The sequence below is a fragment of the Carassius gibelio genome, chromosome A15 (genome assembly GCF_023724105.1).
Source record: "Carassius gibelio isolate Cgi1373 ecotype wild population from Czech Republic chromosome A15, carGib1.2-hapl.c, whole genome shotgun sequence".
Lineage (NCBI taxonomy): Eukaryota > Metazoa > Chordata > Actinopteri > Cypriniformes > Cyprinidae > Carassius > Carassius gibelio.
The window spans coordinates 18,207,383-18,213,382 of NC_068385.1; positions in this window are offsets into that span (position 1 = coordinate 18,207,383).

Here is a 6,000-nt window from a genome sequence, read left to right on the forward strand (position 1 = left end):
CTGTTCCTCTCATTGGCCACCAAAGCATCTTCTCTAAGGTCCCAGAGAGCAGTGAGCCCATTGTTTCCTCCGGTGGCCAGCCAGTACGGGTGTGATAGGAAGCTGACGAAGTGGCTGTCATGGAGTGAATCTGTGCATAACACTTCCTAAATGTTCACACAAAAAAGGTGTAACTTTGATTCTCGCTGTAGTATTGTTGCTGCCGTCATTTCACGAGTTTACGCTTACATACAATTAGCTGAGGTATGGTATGCGTATTTGGCGTGCTGTCCGAGGAAGGGCTCCAAGCTCGGGAATTGCCCAAAACTAGAGTACCCCCCCCCCCTTCCCCATCTAATTATAAAGTGAACTCAAAGTGGGGAGATGGGGTGGAGGAGGGATGCTGATTAACCGTCAATGGATAGAGGTAAGTCAGGGATATTTATACTATGGGACTGATTACTTGATTGTGGTCCACTGAGGATTTATGCAACACAACACGTAAAAAGACAAGTCATTATAATCAGTAATTATGTCCCCACTGGATGAAACAACTGCCTTGTTTAAAGTGGGTTTTACACACTTGAGGTATTTGGCCAATCACAACGCTCTGGATAGCTGACCAATCAGAGCATGCCTCACTTTTCAGAATGATTAATTTTTTAAAAATCAATGCCTTTCAGAAAGGTGGGGCACAGAGGAGCAAGAATAATGTACAGTATGTGGAAAATATTGTGTTTTTTGAACCTTTGAACCAAATACACAACATAATGTTTTTTTAGCAACGTCATACACTGTAATGAATTGCTGTAAAAAATTACAGCATTATTTTACAGCCGCGGACTGTTTTTTAATAATACAGCATATTGCTGTAAACTGCAATGCATTCTGGGGTCACGTGTAGGTCTGACTCAAATTTACAGAATTTTGCTGTAAATTTCAAATCTTCGGAGCCGCATCGTCAACGGTCGAGGAGATTAACGTTAAAGACAAGAGGAGTGATTCACAACTGTGGTAAGTGACTTCAGTTTTTTATATTTCTTGTTTGGTAGTTTATAGTATATGAATGCATCTACATTCGCGGATTATATTGGTAACCCCAGATTCAAGCATCATCCGTCCGCGGGGCGCGAGGCAGAATTGCGCGGGGTTTCAGTAGCGCGGTCGCGGTAGGATTTCACACATCCCCCGGCGCTATAGCAGCCATGGACAGAAAATCTCTGGAATCCTTCGTTATGAATGACATGTTTCAGTGCTAATAGTTTATATTCACTGTAACTTAGTGTTTATCAGCACACTTCGTCGTGATTATTTTATGATGTAAAACAACTTTGCACATGCAGTCATCTGTTAACACGGGCGCCGAAATAAAACGCGTTTCTAAAGCCTCGCGGTCAGTCAGGGTCGCTCACGGAGGATGTGTGTGTCATATAAATTCTCAGTGGTGCTTTTCTAAGAGGTTAACGTAACCAGTGAGATGTAGATTCTTTTTTAGCATTTGCTAACTTCAGGTAACGTTAATGTGAAAACTTTAACAAATCTGTTTGATATAAAGTCTGCTTTGTATAGTTAGCCTAATTTATTGGGTCATTATACGAAAACGTGCCATTTCCCACTTTTAATGTTTGATTTTCAAATTTCTGTTTTGAAAATCTTTAAGCCCCTTTTTGGATTAAGTAGATCCTTACCTCTCAGGAAAATGTGCCGTGCCATCTCAGGCTATCTTATTTTTTTCATTTTTTTCATTTAACTAATTTAAATGTGTGTTTTTGGTCAACCCTGTTACCAACATATTAATTACTTTTTGAAAAGGTTTTAAATACATGTATAGAACAAATCTGATATACTGTGGAAGATATACTCCCCCTTGTTACATTAAGAGTGTTTGTGAATTGAGAATATTGAAAGTTTTATTTTTTTAAGGGGATGAATACGTTCATTTCCAAATTACACTCTCCCAGCATCTTCTGTTTTAAGAAAAATGTATGGAAACAAAAATTAAACACCTCAATTCAATTTTGAGTGGATTATTAGCCTCTCTTACTAAACATTTACAATTAATTGATTACATTTTTATTTACATTTTTTAAGTTATATTAGAATATTATACAAGTAACAGGGTTGACACATCAGTTACAGGGTTGACAACAGCTACCGTATTGATTATACTGCTTGTCTGAGTTACAATTATGGTTGTAATGGAGTCTTAATTGGACATTCATAAACCTTTAATTCAACATGACTAATCAGCATATTATGTAGACGGCTCTATTGAGATATTTTAGCATAAAAATGATGAAAAACCGAAACTTATCTGTTTGCATGAACTTTAACTTTAAAATGTTTTAACTGTTGCCCCGCCTTCTACTTCTCAAACCTCATACTTTCTATGATATTGTGCTGAGAAAACACAGATTTACCCATTCTGTGTTGGTAGTGGCGTGTACCACAGTTTGCTTTGCCAATTGAGAAACTTGATTGGTAAACGGTTTGCCAGAATATACCCTGACCCAGATCTATCCCGTTAGTGAAGCATTGGTTTCCACACTGGTTTCATTAAATAAATAAATAAAGGAAATTATTATTTTAAAAGATTCACGAATAAGAATCATCTGTTCACGAATTGGATCGTGAACTTGCATTACCGAGCCAAAGATGATACTGAACATTTCGAATGAATAAAGAAGTTCATCTGTAAACCACATAAAGCTATTGTTTGACTTCATAAACCTTTATTTTATGCATGCTTCGTATGGATCTGTTGACTGAATGCATAGTGTGATTTCTAGGAGAATGTTTGTGTCGTTATGTGCTTGTAACGGGAAAAAATCAGTCGCGGTATTGTTTGAAATCCCCAAACTTAAATATTAAATTAATAAATTACATCAAAATAAAAGTAATCACTGGTAATCTAAAATAGTTTTCAGATGTTACTGCAATCTGATTACCCCTTATTTAAAATGTAATTTTAACGAAATACAGTTACTCATATTTTGTATTTTACATACATAACGCTGTTACATGTATTTCGTTACACCCCAGCCCTGATTATTTATGATTGTGTAGCATACTGTAAATGTAAGTAGTTCACATGCCATCAAATAATCATACAAGTCACACAAGCTTGATTTATTTTTTGACAAGAAAACTTTTTCAAACTATTTGGATGGAGTGCATGTATGGAGAGTATCCCAAATGCAAACTGAAAAGCTTGTTAATTTATTGACTTCTCATAATAAAAAAAATAATGACTTTTGATTTATAAAGCACATTTATAAAACCCAATGCACTTGTGTGTATCAGTATAGATCAGTAACCTCAACATATTTTAGCCTATCTATCAGTAGAATAAATAAAATAACATGATTTTTAGGGATAAAAACTGTAAAAACATGTATATTATGTATACTATTTGTAAGAAAAGTATGTCTGTTAAAATTCTCAGTCATCCAGGTCATAGTTATCCAAGAAGGGTTGGCTCAGGGGTGACAACCCCACAGAGGTTAAATGCCTGGCACTCCCCATCAGTCATTTAGAAATGAAGAAACCCCTTGGATGAGAGGCAATAGCTTCAAATATGGACGTACCTAGTCCAGTTGCCCTTGATTTAACCCTTCTTGTGTATACAACATGGGTAAGACACACAAAAGCGTACTTGGGTCAACCCTCTTACCCTGGAATGGTTACAGGGTTGACGGTAACAGGGTTGACGAAAAAGGTTATTGCCGGCCATTACTAGCCATGAGGTATAGGTAATGACACTACATTACGTGCCTTAATGAGAGGCTTAAATATTATCATATATGTAAATTTTTAAATATGTACAAAAAACTTTTTAACATATGCTTTTCTGGTAACAGGGCTGACACAATGAGCGTGTCCCTGTCTTTCAGACATTACATAACCTCAAAGAAAATTCATTAAAAAGAAGAGAACACTTACTTGTCTTCTACCATCAACTTCATGAAAGTCAGATAATGTCACTTCCTGGAACTGATGCAACTTTTGGAACAGTCCATTATCTTTAAAGAGGTGTTTTTATAAAAAGTAACAGGGTTGACGAGAACCTAGGGACCCGACTAAATTGTGTGTTTTTTTATTTTATTTGACACGTTAAGAATAAAATCCATTTATGACTAATGAACTGACACTTAAGGGTTTATACAAGTATATGTTTTTTTATGATAGTTTGACTTTTTTGGCCTCGATAGCAAGTAGAAGTAGAAAAATCTTACTGAGGGACAGGCCATTTTCAACATTTCTTCAAGATGCTTTGTACAAAAATCTGATTAAAATCCTTTAAAAACCAAAGAAACAGAAAATAATTTATTCTTATATTATGAGACATTATGGAAACTAAAATATAAAATATTCTATTTCTTTTATGTTTTATTAAGATTTACAGAGCTTTTTTTTCCTGAGGGACACAAAATGGCACGTTTTCGTATAATGACCCTATTACCTTAGGGCGACCAAATACGTTTTCCTTGAAATTATTAAATATGCTATTTATATATATGTGTCTATATTTATGTCGGCCGGCAAATCTTGTGTGTATTTTGGCACAGGGTGCACAAATGCTCCTTATCAGTGCCGTGACACTTGAACAAATGAACTGATCATGCGCGACACTGACCAATAAACAAACGAGTTGTTTTATTGCGTCTATGACTTGAATCTTATCATCAGTTGTAGTGATGGGAAGTTCGGATCATTTTACCGAATCGGACTTTTGAGTCTCGTTCAGCAAAATGAACGAATCTTTTTTCGAGTCATTTCAAATGAACGAACAACCAGAAGGTTCAGGAAGAAAAAAACAAAGTGCTTGCAGTGTTGCCAACTTAGCGACTTTGTCGCTAGATTTAGCGACTTTTCAGACCCCCATAGCGACTTTTTTCCAAAAAAGCGACTAGCGACAAATCTAGCGACTTTTTTTTTGACAGACCTTATTTAGTCTCTGAGACTCTCCGACACTGCCGCACGAGCTCTCTCTCTCTCTCTCTCTCTCTCTCTCTCTCTCTCTCTCTCTATCTCTATCTCTCTCCCTCTCCCTCTCCCTCTCCCTCTCCCTCTCCCAGCGTGCACACACGCCTCTCTCTCTGTGCAACTGTTATGTTCGGCGAGCAGAGAGGAGCAGCACTTTCAGTTAAAAAATATATTCTGTTGCTTCTAACTCTATTTTACATACAAGTATAGCCGAAATCACAGTACAATCGTTATCTTAATCTTATGTGTATGTGATTTCATTAGACATTGTCATAAATAGGATTTGAGAGCTGGTTATGTAATCTGGACCGCGTTTCATTCATTATAATATTAATTCCGTTGTCGGACAACAGAAACATTAAAATATAATAATTAAAAACTTGTATTGAAAATTTTAGCTGCCTTAAAATGCATTACATGAGCACAGAAAGGGCAAGTTAATATGACGCACTTACGTCATGAATATGCTAATTAGCGTGTGACGTCATCTAGCGACATTTAGCGACTTTTCAGTCAGGGTTTAGCTACTTTCCATTGAAAGAAGTTGGCAACACTGAGTGCTTGCAGTCTGTTTCACATTAGGAGGCATTTTGCTGCATAATCGATCCACCACAAACCATATGCAACTATGGAAGCTCAACTTCCATTAAATGGACTGAAAACGCTCAAGTAACGTTATAGGTCTCAAAACGCTTGCTCTGCGCCAGTGGATACACACCATAGACAGTAAAAGAAATATGTGCATGTCACAGACTGTCTGGGCCTGCACTTCCGCGTTTCAGAGATCCGCCTTTTACTTTCCGTCAACACATTACATTAATTAACGTTTAGAAAATTTATTTTTGACATTTGTGAATCAGTTCAGAATCGTCTGCTTATGCATTGCGATACATTTAAGAATCACATTTTTATCCCACCCCTACTAAATATAGTATGTAATGTAAATGTAAAAATCTGAAATACAAAAAAAAAAAAAAAAAAAAATGGTATAGGTATTAATTACTATTGTGATATTGATTGTTTTAGGAGACACTT